Here is an 18,154-nt window from a genome sequence, read left to right as displayed (position 1 = left end):
CATGACTGGGGTGATTGGGAGGAGTCAGTAGGGTATTTAAGGCGTGCCCCAGGGTTCATAGGATTCCTGTTCCTGCATTGCAATGCGAAGTGTTCCTGAATAAACCTGCGTCTTTCCTGCCGGTAGGGGTGGATGTGACAAGTGGAGACTTTTGCTTCGAGAGATCGCTGTGGGTCCAGAACTTTAAGAGGTCAGGGTAGCTGGAAAGCTCCCAGATAAGTGGGACGATTCAAGTTCTCAGAGACAATAAGGTTCCCGGATTAAGGACTATTGAGGTAAGTGGGACGATTTAAATTCTAGGTTAGAGACAATAAGGTTCCCGGTTAGGGACGATTAAGATAAAACAGTTATGAGTAACACAACATCAGGGTAGTCCATTCGCCAGGCATTAAAGGATTTGTTGAAAGTAAAAGGAATAGAGCTGAAAAAGGAGACATTAGAAAACGTTCTAAAGGCCGTTGATCAGGTGGCTTCGTGGTTCCCTGTGTCAGGGCATCCATCTTACAGGGCCTAGTTGGGAGAAATTAGGAAAGGATCTGAAGTTTGCTGAGGAGCAAGGGGTCCTCGTCAAGGGGGTGCTTCCAGTATGGAAGTTAGTACGTAACTGTATTAAGGACAGGGAGAAGTGTGGGGCTGAGTTGCAGAAAGGGAATGAAGCTTTGAACAAAGTAAGAGAGGAGAGATCACAGGAGTCTGATGTAGAAAGTAGCTCTAGCGAGGAGGACCTGTCCGAGGATGATTTAGAAAACCTTGTGGACAGTCACGAAAAAGTGAGAGTGAGAGTGAAGGTTCAGCCTTCAGCGCCAGGTCCTCTGTCATACGATGTGGGGGGGGGGGGGGGCGGCGGCGGACGGACGGTCTCTACACCCAGAGACGTGGAAAGAGCTAGGAGCACAGTGCTACCCAGTGTTCCAGGATGCGCAAGGAGCTAGATTTCATGAACCATTAGACTGGAATATTATACAGAGACTGGCTGAGGGCGTAAGGGCTTATGGAGTAACTGCTGCTTTTGCGGTGGCTCAGCTTGAGTCACTGCATCGCTACTGTGTTATGCCGAGCAATTGGCAGAACCTTGCTCATGCTTGCCCGTCCCCGGGTCAGTATCTAGATAGGAAATCATTTTTCATAGAATTTGCTGGTGAGCAAGCAGCTCAGAATGCCGGGGCAGGGCAGGACGCTTGGGATCAAGATATGTTACTGGGGCAAGGGAGGTTTGCTGCAGCCCAAACCAATTATCCACTTCAAGTTTCTAAACAAGAGCCTTCCAGGCTTTGGTACACACCTTATTAATATAAGGTGTGTACCAAAGCCTGGAAGGCTCTCCCCAACAGAGGAGAAGTCAGCGGCAACTTAACAAAGATCTTGCAAGGCCCTACTGAGTCGTTTGCAGACTTTGTGGCTAGAATTGTGGAAGCTGCAGGCAAGATTTTGGGGATCCCGACACAGCCATGCCGCTTGTAAAACAGTTGATTTTTTGAGCAGTGCACCAAGGAGTGTAGACAAGCTATTATTCCTTATAAGAATAGAGGATTGGAGGTCTGGATGAAGGTGTGCAGAGAGCTTGGAGGACCCTTGACTAATGCTGGCTTAGCCGCTGCTGTAGCCCAGGTTTCAAGAGGAAAGGGTGTTGCCAGAAGCACTGGATGCTTTCAATGCGGTCAACCAGGTCATATGAAGAGACAGTGCCCTCAGCAGGCGGGAGCAGGAAATGCTTCTGGGCTATGCCCTGGCTTCTGTCCCAAATGTAAGAAAGGAAATCATTGGGCTAATGAGTGTCACTCCGTGAAAGATATCAATGGACAGCCTATTTCTCACAGCGGAGTTCATCCAAAAAATGGACGGCGGGGGCCCCGACCCCAGGGCCCTCAAATATATGGGGCAGTTTCCGAGGGGTGGCCCAACCTGAGAATGCCAATGCAGTGGAACAGCCCCGGAGAGGAGAGCAACAAGAGGGAGTGCAGGGCTCAACCTCTGTTCTACCGCCAGACTCATATTAACACCTTGGATGGGGGTGCAGTTGGTCGAGTCTGATTTTAAAGGATCACTGCCACCTAATACTGTAGAACTCCTGCTGGGCCGTAGCTCTGTGACCCTTCAAGGGCTAGTTGTATACCCTGGAGTGATAGATTCAGATTATACTGGACAGGTCAAAATTATGGTTTCCTTACTACGGGGAATTGTAGCCATTTCCCCTGGTGATCGTATTGCACAGCTCCTCTTATTGCCAAGTTGTCATTCCAAGTTTCCACCTAATGATAAAGAAAGAGGGAATAGAGGATTTGGTTCTACGGGAGCCACTTCAATTTACTACTCCACAGACCTTGATGAGAGACCTCTACTTGTATTGCAGGTAGAGGGAAAAGCTATTTCAGGATTGCTTGATACTCGTGCTGACCGAAGCATAATTAGCGTAAAGGACTGGCCATCAGCTTGGCCACGTCAGCAGTCAGAACAAACCCTGAGAGGCTGGGCTATGCCCAAATGCCTGAAGTGAGCTCACGCCAACTCACTTGGAAGGACCAGGAGGGCCATTCTGGTTTATTTTCAGCATTATGTGCTCCCTGTTCCGATCTCCCTCTGGGGACAGGACCTGATGCAAGAAATGGGATATAAATTGACAAATGAGTTGCCTTATAGCCAACAAGCTCAGCAAATTATGCAGAATTATGGATATCAACCTGGAAAAGGATTAAGACCTTGATTGCTGGGCAGGAAGTCCCCTATTCCTGTGAGTTCGAAGAAAGGTCATGCTGGACTGGGTAGGGGCCACTGAGGAGGCCATCCCCATTACTTGGAAGACTGAGGATCCAGTATGGGTTCCTCAGTGGCCTTTGCCCTCAGAGAAATTACAAGCTGCTAAAGAATTAGTTCAAGAACAGTTACAGGTGGGCCATATTCGCCCCTCTACTTCTCTTTGGAATACCCCTATATTTGTCATTAAGAAAAAATCAGGGAAATGGAGGTTGTTACATGATCTTTGAGAGATTAATAAACAAATGGTCATTATGGGACCTATTTAAAGAGGTTTGCCCTTACCATCGATGCATGGCCAGTGATAGTTTTAGATATTAAAGATTGCTTCTTTTCCATCCCCTTGCATAAACAAGATGCAGTAAGATTTGCATTTACTTTGCCTTCTATAAATCACAAAGAACCAGATAAGAGGTTTGAGTGGGTTGTTTTTGCCCCAGGGCATAGCCAATAGTCCCACTATGTGTCAGCTATATGTAGATGCAGCCTTATGAGGTTAGACAGGAATTCCCCAGAATAAAATGTTATCATTATATGGATGATGTCCTTCTGGCAGCACCGACAGAGGAAATGCTGGATTTGACATATAGTAAGACCATACAAAAGCTACAGAAGAGAAGGCTTACAGTAGCCCCTGAAAAGGTGCAGAAGGGCAAGGTCATCCATTATTTAGGAAGCAAAATAACAGAAAGATATATAACTCCACAGAAGATTCAAATCAGAACTGATCATCTAAGGACTTTAAATGATTTTCAAAAGTTGCTAGGAGATATTCAATGGGTTAGACTTATCTGGGTCTAACAAATAAGCAATTGCAACCTCTTTATGACATCTGCCAGGAGCGACAGCCCTGGATTCAGAGAGAGTTCTTACAGAAGAAGGAAGGGAAGCCTTAAAGTTAGCAGAGAAGGCTATTCAAATTGCTGCTTTAAAGAGGAGAGAGGTTGATCTTCCTATATCATTATGTATTTTGCCATCAGAAAATCAACCTACTGGAGTCCTCTGGCAGGGCACTCCTTTATGGATCCATCCTAAAATTTCCCCCGCCAAAGTGTTATCCTATTATCCTCCCTCGGTTGCCCAATTGGCATTGCTGGGTTTACAGCAATGCGTGCAACATTTTGGCACCCCTCCTGATGAAATTATTGTACCATATGATAGTAGACAAGTTGAAGTGTTGTCTGCCACTGTAGATGACTGGGCAGTTTTAAGATGCAGTTTTTTAGTCAAGATAGATAGTCATTTTCCCAAAGATCCTATTTTACAGTTATGCAAAGCTCACCCTGTAATTTTTCCTGTGATTACCTCTCGAGTATCATTGAAAGGGGCTCCTCTAATTTTTACAGATGGATCAAAGTCAGGATGCAGAGCCTATTTCGTTCAAGGCTCTGCGCCTATAGTTTTACAATTCTCCCCTGCTTCACCACAAGTTATAGAATTACAGATTGTGATTAAGGTTTTTGAACAACATTCAGGGGCCTTTGATTTAATATCAGATAGTCAGTATGTGGTTCATGCTCTTGCTATCTTGGAGGTGGTTGGTAGGGTGAATCTTAGGTCCAGCGTTAGGGATTTATTAAGTAAATTACAAAATTTGCTATTGCATAGATCCTCCCCCTTCTTTGTTCAGCATATCCAAGCTCATACTGGGTTACCAGGTCCATTGGCTGAGGGTAATGACATAGTGGATAAGGCAGCACAAGCTGCTGTATTTCTGGCATGTCCTGCCCTCGACCTTGCTCATGATTTTCATTCTAAATTTCATGTAAATTCTAAAACATTAGCCTCTTGCTTTGGGATCACCCAAGCAGAGGCCAGGGAGATTGTCAAGGCCTGTCAGGCCTGCGCTCCTTTATTACCTCAACCATCCTTTGGAGTTAACCCACAAGGGTTACTCCCCCTACACATTTGGCAGATGGATGTAACTCATTTTGCCGAATTTGGAAAATTACAGTTTGTTCATGTTTCAATTGATACTGCCTCTGGAGTCATTTTTGCTTCTTTGCATACTGGAGAAAAGGCCCGTCATGTCATAGCTTATTGCTTTGAAGCATGGGGTGCTTGGAGTCAGCCCAAAGAATTAAAAACTGATAATGGCCCTGCTTATACTTCCAATACTTTTGTTAGCTTTTGTAAGATGATGGGCGTTCATCTTGTACATGGTATTCCCTATAAGCCTCAGGGGCAGGGAATAATTGAACGTGCTCATCGTACCTTAAAAGAATGCTTAATAAAACAAAAAGCGGGAGTTACCCTAGGGGCGACTCCCCGGGAATGCCTTTTTTACTCTTAATTTTTTAAATAAAGATAAATTTGATTGTACTGCTGCAGAGAGATTCAGTAATCCTGATGCATCTCAGAAGGGAACTGTTATGTGGAAGGATGTGTTGGATGGCCGATGGCATGGGCCAGATCCAGTGTTGGTGTGGGCGAGAGGGTCTGTTTGTGTGTTTCCCCAGGACCGCCGCAAGCCGTTGTGGGTACCTGAAGGACTGACTCAAGTGCTGAAGGATGACCAGAAGTGTGATGCTGATTCTCCTGGGAATACTGATGATGGTGACGGGGTGCAGGAGTGAGGAGCTAAATCAGAGAGTTGATCTAGTGCAGAAACAAGTTGATGTATTGATGTGAGTGGATCTCACAGGGAACTGGTCACATCAACTTGATGGTATGCTGAGGGATCTCTGACAGTCCATTGTTCACATCGTCACAGCAATATCTCACCTCAAGGAATTGGCTGGCTTAGGAGGGCTGGCAATCATCTGCATTGCCACAGGAGTAATGGCCCTGTGGTGCATTTGCCGTATGCAAAAAAGGCATACCCATGTGCAGGCACTGTTGATTCAGGCTTTTGCATCCCTAGAGCTGGAACAATATTCTCAAGTGTGGCTTGGCATGCTAGAGAAGTAGTCAATGACAAATAAGACTCCCTGGAGGTGTTACCAACCTAAGACAGGGACCAGACCACTGCTGTCCTCCCGATGATGGGTAAGGAGCATTATCACAGGGGGCAACCTAAGACAGGCATTCTCTCTACCTGGCCACTGCCCCAAGATGGTGCCCGGGATGGCTGCCAGGTCTTATGATGCCTGACTTCCTCATTACCTCTGACTTAGCCACATCCCAGCTGCCTGCACTGCGCAGACGCAGACACCATGCCTCTTCAGCTCGCCTGAGGTGTCGTCACTTGCTGTGAACCAATGGACTGCCTCTACGTGACTGGGGTGATTGGAAGGAGTCAGTAGGGTATTTAAGGCATGCCCCAGGGTTCAGCGGATTCCTGTTCCTGCATTGTAATGCGAAGTGTTCCTGAATACACCTGCTTGAAGAAGGACAACATGGTGTTGCGTCTTTCTTGCTGGTCCAGGTGGATGTGACAGCCAGTGCCAGGGATTCAAACATGACAGAAAACTCTTCCTTCCTTCAGTGCTTCTTCTTAGTGCACAGCAAGGAGGAAAACAACAAAACAGAATGATCCTGTGAGAGTTGCATCATGGTGTCTGTCTGTCAGTCTGTCTGTCTGGAAGACCCTCACTCAGCATCCAACCAGTGCCATGACCTATCAGAAACGTGGTCTTTGCTTTTCAGGAAGTCGTGACTAGACAAATTGGAGTTGGTATCACTGCCACTTATGTCTGAAAGAGAGCCAGGGGACAGAGTGACTCACACAGATCACAGATGAACACACAATGTCTCATGCAAGAACCATCTCGGCTTTCCTTTGGTTCCTTATCATGTAATCAGAACCAAAAGAGACGTTTAAATGTGGTTTTGAGTTCTGTGGTTGTACTTCTACTGGTGGGCTAGGTACATGAACAACTTCCATACTAAAACTACTGTAAGGTATCTTCGTTCTTTTTATAGTGGGGATACAACATCATCCACAACTACTGATAATATGTAATTATTAAATTTACACAGTACCAGTTTTAGGGCCATGGGCCTCTTCTGCTAAAATCACAGTCGAAGGTACAGGTCTTATACAGCTGAGGAGAGACCAGCTAATGCCAAGTTTTCTCAGCATAGAAGCAACTGGAATGCACAAACAACAGAAACACTTAGGTCCACAGGATTTATTAGAGACAAACAAGAAACTAAAAATTGTTCTGTCTTTAACATTTGATCTCATTTCTGCTTTGCAAGCACACTCGTCTGATTCAGACTGTCACCTCTGGAAAGTTATGGAAGTCAGTGTCCACTTAATAGAGATGTGGCATGGTCAGTGTAGGGGAGGTCTCAACTCACAGGACGAGAGACAATTTTCAACAGAGCTGTGTGAATGTGTGAGATAGCCAACATCCACATCACTCTGAGAGCCATGTGAACACATTGAATTCTGTGCAATTGCTCAGTTCTAACTCTCTAAATATAACAATACAGCTTCCTGGGAATGCATATTAACTAAAAAGGCAAATGAAGAAAAAGTCCCAAACAGCAAACACTGGCACCACAAAGGTGTTCTATTTTGTTTAGGGATGCCAGAAAATCAGCTGGATGGTGATGGTTAGAACCACAGACTATATTTGGTTGGCTTCTGGAAAGGAGCTATGCTTGTGTCTTTCATTATTTACACAATGTAACACTTTATAGTTCACAGACATAGAAGTATTACCTTCACAGAAAGGCATTAGTAGAGTGGAAAGCACTCAACACCTCCTACTTTTGACATAAGTTATAACATGAAGACACTGTAGGAGTTACCTGAGAAGTTAATGTCTCTGTGACAAAGTAGCTCATAATAAACAAACAAACAAACATACAAACAAACATGGATGCCCCACTTTTCAATTCCTCCTACAAAACGTCACCATTCCTCCCAAAGAAGTAGTGTAAGGGACCATAGTGAGTAGGTCTCTCAGGTATTGTCGTAGGGCCTTGCCTGGCTGGGAAAGGACAGTATCTGAAGATGAGATTGAGTTCCTGATAATCCCAGATCCCCTGCTAGAGTGGGAGGTGAATAAAACTATGAACATCCAGTACACATTATGCACTATTGAATATCAAACCCAGAGGGCCCTGAGTGAAAGTCTGGTATTCCAATAACATAGCAAAAACACAAACAAAACCACAAAACCTGCACACCATAGCTTTCCATCTTTCACAGTTGTGAATGACTGTCGCCTGATCCCCAGCTCCTACCTGTGGGTTTTGATTGCTGAAACAGACAAGGAACTGCTCATGTTTTCTATAGGTGGGATTATTTCTGGGTTCAGGATGGAAAGCTTAATGGATCCTTGAAAAATAACAGTTCATGTCTCCATGGGGAGATAAGTTGAGTTTATAACTAAAAAATGTCACGTTTATACCAAGTATCTGAGAACACATTTTGCTCTTGTACTGGACCCTCACCTCCTGTCCTGGGCGGTGATTCTATAGCAGGGTATAAGGAGAAATGAATCCACCGTACATGGCTATGATGAGCTTTTAACTAAGGAATGCAGGTAAAGCATAGTCTCTGATATTTTCATTGACAAAATTGACATGAGTAATTGGCATAACTTTTGGGAGAAAACACATGAAGACATTTTCTGATACAGGAAATGTCAAGGCCACTAAGGTGAATGGAGGAACAACATACACATGACCAGGATGTGTATCAGTCGCTGTTTTACCTAACTTCACAATCTTATTGCTATTAGGTTGCTTTGAAAAGAATGAGAAGCCAATAGGATCCCACAGACATGGTGGCAGCATCCACAGGTTCAAACCAGACAAGTCCCTGGGTCTAGTGGGGGAAGTGAACATGGGCTCCAGTTACTAACCAGGAAGCTGTCTGCAACTGGCAACCACTTACAAAGGAAAAATTAGCTTTCTGCAATGGAGTCTCACTAGATATATAAAACACACTTCAGATATGCCCTTTGCCCAACACTAGAGCCAACACACACATGCACGCACACTAAAAAACAAAAAAAATTAATAACTCACTGACATTTTTATAGATTTTTTTGGTCTCATGTTGTTCTATCTTAATAATCTTTTTGTATATTTTGTATGTTATGGTTTCTCATTCTGTGTTTCAACAGTTGTGTGTGTGGTTCTTGTGCTTTTTCTTTGTTTTATTTATTTTTATTCTTTTTTTCATGCCTGTATGTTTTCTAAGGAGAGATTGAAAAGGGCACGGAGTTGGATGGGTTGGAGGTTGAGGGAGAGCTTGAAGGAAATGGGAGAGGGAAACAAGATAATTTCTCAAAAATGGAAATAAATTTGTTTATAAGGAAATACAGAATGGAGAACTTGACAAAGACAACGAGTAAGAGCACAGATCTTATCTACAGCGTGTCCTGAGAAAGGCATTCCAGAATACGTACAGAATCCGTGCTTCCTTGTCTGGACCTGAAATTTAGAGAAAACACTCTTAGGCCCAGATCATAATGAGATATTTGCACAGGTCTTTGGTTTTTCCAGTGTCACAGGGAAGTGGTAACCAGGACTGGGAAGAATAGCAAAGTCAAAAGTTCTATATTAGTCTGTTGTGTGATACTCTTAGAAAATACCTGAGGCTGGGTACTGTGTGAAGAAAATAAGGAATTCTTTACACTTTTACCCATTTAGCCCAGGTCAGGCAAACCTATCCCTTTTTCCCCTGCTAAGAATTCCCTCAAAGCTACTTTGAAACATGGCAGGGAAACATTATGACAACCTGGTGCTGTGAGATGACTCTAAGGAGTGCCTCTGCAGCCCAATTATCTACTCTAACTTCATCCTTGAAAGGTCTCACTGCCTCAATGTTCTTTAATGGACATCAGAATCTTCTGCCACATCAATATTTGGGGAAACTCACTCCACCTGTATTAATCTTAGGAGACACCCAGCAGAAAGACAAGAGGACAGTTGCAGAAGAAACCAGACCTTTCCCCATACAATAACCTGTCAGCCTCTTATACATGATTTCATCTAAACTAGAAGTTGTATCATGAAAGTAATCTTTCTAAGAAAAAGGAAAAGCCATCTGACCTCAGTATCCAGTGGTGTTGCCTCCATTCGCTCCTCCCCATGCAAATCTAGGGGGCAGAAAGAACTTTCAGCTCATGACATCACTTGTCATGGGTAGGGGTTTTCATGTTGGCAGGGACAGTGACATCTGGATTTAGTCTATATGTCTTGCCTCAGTGCATATAATTAACAAACATGGTTGAAGCTCTACAAGACACTACTCACAGCCTGGAAAAAGGAGAGCAGTGCAAGAACTCCAGAAGAAATGTTGTTCTCCTAAATGAGATGAATCTAAAAGCCCTGTGACATAATCCACCTTGGAGATACAGTCAACACTAAATAAAGCTTGTGTTAAATGGCAGATTTTTATCACCTTTCTGGAAGCTTTCAAGTCTTTCTAGATCTCTCCTAACCTCTTCTGACCTCTACAGATCAACATACACAGATTCTGTAATCATTTACCATCATCATATGTTTTTACTTTGCTCATTTATTACTGTGTATGGAGGTACATATCCAAAGTGTATATGTAAGAATGCATGCTATGGCCGGGCAGTGGTGGCGCACGCCTTTAATCCCAGCACTTGGGAGGCAGAGGCAGGCGGATTTCTGAGTTCGAGGCCAGCCTGGTCTACAAAGTGAGTTCCAGGACAGCCAGGGCTATACAGAGAAACCCTGTCTCGAAAAAGCAAAATAAAACCAAAAACATAAAAAATAAAACTAAAAGTAGACAAAACTAACAAAAGGTCAAACCATATGCCATGAAGCATAGCCACCATCATCTCCAACCTTGCCCAGTAAGGGCGGATCCTTTTCCTCCTCAACCCAGGTCTCTTTTTGATCATGAATTTGAAGAGAACTGAGTTCTATATGAAAATGATGCCAGTAAGAAAGGCAGTGTGGGGAGGAACATGGAGATGGCACTGCATGGAACACTAGGGTGTGAAAATGTTTATGAAGACTTTACAAGTATTTCCAGAGGGATCCGCAGGCCATGTGCTCAAAATACCTCACGTTTACTATATGTCAATATTCCACCTAACATCAAACCAACACGCTATGTCTTGCCCATGTGATTATAGAAGAGTTATGGGATAATACACTGTTCTCATCAACTAGAAGGTCCGGAGTAATATGGGCCAACCTTAGAGTGAAAATAACTCTAGTTTTAATCTGAACAAAAAAACCTTCTGTCATAAGAGAGGCTCCCTGAAAACAATCTGCAGAAGGTGGCCCTGGCATTTTTGTATATAGTCCTCCATGAAGAACGACATGCTCCTGTTCCAGGTCCTCCTCTTACTGAGAATATTCTTGAATACCTACAGTGTCTGCTATCTGATTTATCACTCAGTTGGCATGAAATAGAATATAAAGGAATCCTAAACCTTGCCTTTCTGTGTCTTAGGAAAAGGAAAAAGTTATTTTACCTTAATTAGAGATATACGTGTCTCCATGACTTGGGGGGTGTTCATCTGGCGGTTGACAGACAACACTAGAAGAACACAGAATAACTCTAGCTATTGCATAGTTATACCACTTAGTGCATAACAGGGGCTCTTGGCTTGATGTCGACAGAATCCTTTGGATTTAGTCTAAACATTCAGGCTGAATGAACATAGTTCATTAATAAATATGGTCACGCTGATGCAAAAACATCCTCTTGCCTGGAAAAAAATTTAAAGAAGAACTGGAGAAATAGAAACCTAAGTTTTACCCTTCTATATAATGTGAATCTGAAGCTACCTGAAAACATTTTATTGAGGAGACAATGAAATAAATGTTAATGATAGGTTTCTGCTACTTCTTCAAAATACTGTGACAACAGGACAGCTGGTACTTCCTTCTAGGTATCAGTCAGACCTCTTTTAACTCCATTGTCCAGCATCTAGATTCCACATGCATTAAATGTATATGATTTTTAATGATATATTACCTTAATATTGTAGTGTGTGTTTGTGTAAATGCAGTGTGTGCTTCTGTGTGCTATGTATTATATAGGTCCAGAAGACAACTTTATAGAATTTCTTTTCTCCTTCATGGATTACATGAGATCTGGAAATCAAAACAGGTAGTCATATTGGTTAAGTTTTTGTTTTGTTTTGTTTCTTTTTGTTTTTGTTTAGCTTTGTTTTCTTTTGTTTTGTTTGAATGTCTATCTGAGTGCCTGGAGTGCCAGTATGTATGTGAATCAATTCCATGCCTGATGATATCAGAGGTAAGCATAGCGTATTTGATGCCATGAAACTGAAGTAATGCATAATGGCTGAGAAGTACCTGAAAAAAATGTTCAACATCCTTAATCATCAGGGAAATGCAAATCAAAACATCCTGAGATTCCACCTCACACTAGTCAGAATGGCTAAGATCAAAAGTTCAAGTGACAGCAAATGCTGGCAAGGATGTGGAGAAAGAGGAACACTCCTTCATTGCTGGTGGGATTGCACACTGGTACAACCACTCTGGAAATCAGTTTGGCGGTTCCTCAGAAAATTGGACATAGTGCTACCAGAAGATCCAGCAATACCTCTCCTGGGCATATACCCAGAAGATGTTCCAACTGGTAATAAGAACACATGCTCTACTATGTTCACAGCAGCCTTAGTTATAATAGCCAGAAGCTGGAAAGAACCCAGATGTCCCTCAACAGAGGAATGGATACTACACAATGGAGTACTACTCAGCTATTAAAAACAATGAATTCATGAAATTCTTAGGCAAGGGGATGGATCTGGAGGTTATCATCCTGAGTGAGGTAACCCAATCACAAAAGAAGTCACATGATATGCACTCACTGATAAGTGGATATTAGCCCAGAAACTTAGAATACCCAAGATACAATTTGGAAAACACATGAAACTGAAGAAGAAGGAAGACGAAAGTGTGGATCAATGCTTTGAAGGCTGTTCTCCCTACCCAAGCCATCTTCAGTGTTTTCATCTAACATATGAATATCTGGAAGAAAGCTAATGGAAGTCAGTAAATGACCCATACCTTGATGATCCTAGTAGTTTGTGAAGCCACCCTGCCTCACATGAGAACAAGCTCAACTTCCTTTGGGTTACATCATTCACTGAGAACCGAAAGAGAAGTTTACTTTTATTTGATTTTTAGATTTTGTGGTTGTAGTTCTACTGATGAATTAGGGAGATTAATATGTCACTATGAAAAAACAGTGCAAGGAATCTTAATTCTTTTCATACAGAAAAGACAACATAATCTTCAACTACAATTTGGTTACTCAAAGTAATTATCAAGTGACCACAGTACCATCAGCAGGGCCACGCGACTTCTCTGCTATACACACTCTCTTTAACTCTTCTATTGTGCTGTGATAACGCAGTCTGTTGTTTCTATAATCTGCTCTTCTTGCCAGAGAAGGATCTTGAATGCAAGCACAACAAAAGGAGGTCAGCTGCAGAGCAGACAAACAAGTAAACTAATGATCATGCTGTATGTTAACATACATCTCATTCCTTATTTCCAAGCACATCCTTCTGATTCAGGCATTATTCCTGAACCATCACAGACATCTGTGTACACTAATGGCGGGTAAGACATGGTCACTGTAGGAAAGGTCTCTATTCATGTAGATGACACAGTATCAACAGAGGAGCCCTGTGAACTGAGTGTGCAGGACGGCCAGCATCCAACTCGATACATGAGTCAGAACTCTGTGAAATTTGTGCAGCTCCTCACTTCTCCATTCTTGGCACTATGAAGCCACAGTTCCCAAACAACTCACACTAAGCTTGATGAACCGACAAGAGCCAATCATATCAATCTTTGCTTTCAAGTCGCTCGCCCCACAAAAGTGCTCTACAGTGTCTGGGAAGTACAGGGGGACCCATAGAGAGCAGGAGCTTGATCCACTGAGGGATTTTGTGTCGCAAGAGGTTGTTTCTTAGCATTCTTTACCTACCCAAGGTACTTTACAGTCATGAACACTACATCTCTTAAATGAACCTGCAGATATCCTGTTAGTTGCTACGTTTATGTCATGCAGAGGGGAAAAGAACCGATGGGGATGAATGTTCTACTTTTCAATCCCAGAAATGAAAACAGTTACAAATAAAATAAAATAAAGTAAAATAAAATAAAATAAAAACAGGAATGAGAGACCACTGTCAGGTCAGATATGTAGCCGTCTCCTAAAACTACCTTCATGCTGTCAGCTTTCCCTCCGTGAGTGTTTCTAAGCATCTTAAAAAGAAAATACCCAGCCGGGCGTAGTGGCGCACGCCTTTAATCCCAGCACTCGGGAGGCAGAGGCAGGCAGATTTTTGAGTTCGAGGCCAGCCTGGTCTACAAAGTGAGCTCCAGGACAGCCAGGGCTACACAGAGAAACCCTGTCTCGAAAAAAACAAAAACAAAAAAAAAAAAAACAAAAAAAAACAAAAAAAAGAAAAGAAAATACCCATGGGTATGATCATTTTACACATTGGATCCGACACCATTTACAATGGCATCAAATAACTCACTGGCTACTGAGTTTCACCGTACCTTCACTGCTACTGCTAGAGTTTCCTATATCTCCATAAGACCCCTTCATAAATTTTCCACTGCCTCCTGAGGGCTGGACATCCCTCAATATTCTTTTTTTCTTACCTGAAAAAGAAATGAAGACCCAACAATGAAGTTCAACCTTAATGGCATAAAAATAACAGAGGGCAGCTAAGCATTGATCTGATTTTAAATATTTTATCTCATTGCTTCCTTCTGGATCATCACAGAGATCAGTGTACACTTGGTGTAGACATCACATGGTCAATATAGGTAAGGTGAGGACCAAGAGAAAAGCCGCATGAATCAGTGTGGCAACACAGTATAACCCAGATGACCAGTATCTAGAGCACTTGAACAACCACATGGATGCAATGAGGTTTAGACAATTCCTTCTTCCTCTACCCTTTGCACTAGGACACTGGAAATGAAGGACTCTTCATAAGCCTTATGAATCTGAAAATACCTAACAAGGTATTAATTAAAGGTTTAATTAAAACACAGGCACCACAGAAATCTCATGACATTTGTTAAATACGAGAAACAAACAGACAAAACCCAGCAGCTAGTTTAGACAGGGTGCATGCAGAAGGGTTGGTTGGGTGGCCTTGAGCCAAAGGGACAGTGATTGCTTGCTTTTCATTCTTAACTCAGCATGGTGGTTCACAGATCATGGAGAACATATAGTATTACCTCCAGTGGTCCACAGCAGGAGAAAATTATATTACATTAATACATTTCACTGGAAGCTACTGGAGCACTTGCTTTTATGTCACTGGGAACAAATTGCCTGACAGAAGTAAAAAGGAAGATGTGGAGGGATGTTCTACTTTCGAATCCCTGACACAGAATATGAGTTTACAAAAGAAGCATCCAGGGGCCTTGTGGGTGTAAGTGCACCTCCCACCACCACCACACTCAAGCTGCCTATCAGTGCTTTGTGATCATATCTACCACAATGACTCAGACCAAAATCATGCTAACCCAGTTATTACTTGGTGGTTGGCAGGGAAACAACACTCTCTTTCAACCTATTCACTCTAAATAAACCCTCAACATAAACTGACAAGACAAGATGCCTCGACAACTGTTGCTCAGTTCACTGAGTGTGTGCATTCTGCCTCTCAGTGACCGTTACCTTAGCAACAATCTCTATAGCCAGGTCAGACCTACCAAGAGCAAGGGCAGTGGCTGCACTCACACTGAGTGTGCACATGCCCTGGTCACTTCTTCCTCAGGGAAGTCCAGTTTCTACTATACAAGCTGAGTTTCCATCCACTATCTACCCAGGGGTAGAACTTCCCTTGCTTCCCCTGAACTCAAAGCCTCCTTAGCTGATGCCTGGACATGCAGACACACCCTGGTATGACATGCAGCCATGTCTTCAGTGCTGGGTACATGCACTGGATGGATGAGCTTCCTCTGCTCTTACTTGCTAGTCAACATGGAGACTGACTAACAGTAAAAGAAAATATGTTTAAAGCAGAGTCTAGCTGGTCTTTAAATGTGGCCAGTTAAAAGAATTCTTATGACTAGATTTCCAACTGCATTGATTGGAGTTGGGCTTTAAACTGTGTGATGCTTTGAGCTCATGATGATAACCTAAAGTCTGTCACCAGTTCTTACTTTGGTCTGTTGCAGCAAATGAAATTAAGATTGGACACACATGCAGTTGGCCTTCTTTGCTGGATCTTCCATTGTTACAGCGAATGCTCTCACTAGGCAGGTCACCTCATTCATTCCCTGTTTGTCATTTTTGTTTCCTATGTTGTTGTTGTAGTTGTTGTTAGGCATGGTCTCATTGGACAGCCCAGGATGACCAGAAACTGTAGAACTGGAAATAACCATGGAGTCCAAAACCCCTGCTTCTACCTCTGGGGTACTGAGACAATGGGCGTGAGTACTGCCACTCAGATTTGGGTGGCACTGAAGATCACACTGAGGGCCTCCTACATCCCAAGTATGCACTTTACCACAAAAGCTGTTTTCCAGCATATTCTCTGTCTCTCACACTTGTGCAAAGTCTGCACCCAGGCAAATGGATGCTTAAGTGGGATTTTGTTATGGTTTTCTATCTCTGCAGATTTGACTTGTACCAGGTGCATCTAATGGCTGAAATTCATCTATATTGACTGATGGAATCATGATAAGGCAGTCAGTGGAAGTTTGATCTCATATACTGATACTGGAGTTCATGTTGTGCACACAATGGTGATCTTGGCCTATGAAGGTAGACAACTCACTTACCTCTGTGTCTTGGTCACTTCTATGGAGCAATAAACAAACAAATAGAGCCAGCATGCAAGGCTATGATGAGGTCTGAACTAACATAGGGAAAGAGTGTACTTTCTTTATTGAGAAAACTGATGTTAGAAATCGGGTTTAGGGACTGGAGAGATGGCTCAGCAGTTAAGAGCACTGAGTGCTCTTTTGTAGGTCCTCAGTTCAATTCCTAGCAATCACATGGTGGGTCACATCTCTCTGTAATAGGATCTGCTGCCTTTTTCTGGTGTGTCGGGAAACAGCTACAGTGTACTCACATACATAAGACAAACAAATACATCTTTAAAAAGAAAGAAAAAGTAAGAAAAAAAGAAAGAAAGAAAGAACAAAAGAAAGAAAGAAGAAAGGAAGGAAGGAAGAAAGAAAGAAAGGAAGAAAGAAAGGAAGGAAGAAAGGGACAGAAAGAGAGAAAGAAAAGAAAAGAGAAGAAAGGAAAAGAAAAGAAAAGATAAAAGTAATTGGTTTTTTAAAATTGGGATTTCTATCTAGGAGACATATAGATATAGATACATTCTGGTGCATAAGATCTCAAACTATGTTTATCACAACTAAATGCATGCAGAGTACACATGCTCACAATTTGTAACTTAGGATGTCACTTTGTAGGTTGGTTTGGGGAGGATGGGGGTTTCTTTAAATGAAAGTCTTGACAGTCCCTGCCAGCTGGTGATAGAAACTGAACACTGACAAAAGATGGGCAGTGCTTATACAACTCTTATCTTAAATAGGTCTTAAGGAAACAGCTTCACAATACATACGATATCGTTTCTTGGTTGGCTGCACCTACAATTTAGAGAAAAGAAACTCTTAGGTCCAGAACACAGGGAGTTCCAATTATAAATTGTTTGCTTCCTCTTTTAGTATTTATATAATTATAATTAGGATGGGAAAGACTAGTCAAGACAAAGATTCTGTATTAGTCATATGATTAATGTAAAAACATCTGTCTGAACTTGGATACTCTGTGACAAAACTATTTTTCACACTTTCCCTGATTCAGCCCAAATCAGATCACCCTATCACCCTGTTAAGGGTTCTGGATGCTACACTGTCACAGGGCAAAGAAACTTAGTAACAACCTGTTCTTATGAGTCCCCTTTAAGAAGTGCATCCATAGCCCATGGTCTGTGTGCCCCCTAGCTGTGAAGAAAGAGGTTCCTTTGAAGTGATATGGATGACCACACATGCACAGTTGAGGAGGGATATGGAAGCTTCTCTGACAACCCCTGCCCTCATTCCAACCTCAACCCTTACCAAAAACTAGACTGGAAGCGACAGAATTGAACTCTTTTATGAAGGGTGATGAGAGTGCTGAAGTGTAGCTGTTCACAATTCATAGCTTCTGGTATGGGTAGGGGGATGACTCAGTTCTAGATAAGGGGCTTGCCATCATTGTTTGACCATGCTCCAGTAAGTTTATAAATAACAAAGTTTAGACTTGTTTTCCATTAATGTTATATTTATATTTAATTTTTGTGGCAGGAAGGAAGACATGGAGGGACTGGGAAGTGAGTGTCATCAAAGAGCATGAAGTGAAAGTCACAGAGAATCAAAAAAAAAAATGTTATGTTAAAAAAGGGGTGCCTCCATGCTCAAATTACCTACACTAAATTTCATGTTTTAAAAGTTGGGTGACCTCAATGTTCCTATGATTGACACAGGAAGTTTCTAGCACAGCAAAGCC

Source organism: Mus musculus, chromosome 9 (assembly GCF_000001635.26).
Source record: "Mus musculus strain C57BL/6J chromosome 9, GRCm38.p6 C57BL/6J".
Classification (NCBI taxonomy): Eukaryota; Metazoa; Chordata; class Mammalia; order Rodentia; family Muridae; genus Mus; species Mus musculus.
The sequence above is the reverse complement of the archived record's forward strand: the minus strand, read 5'-3'. Positions refer to the sequence as shown.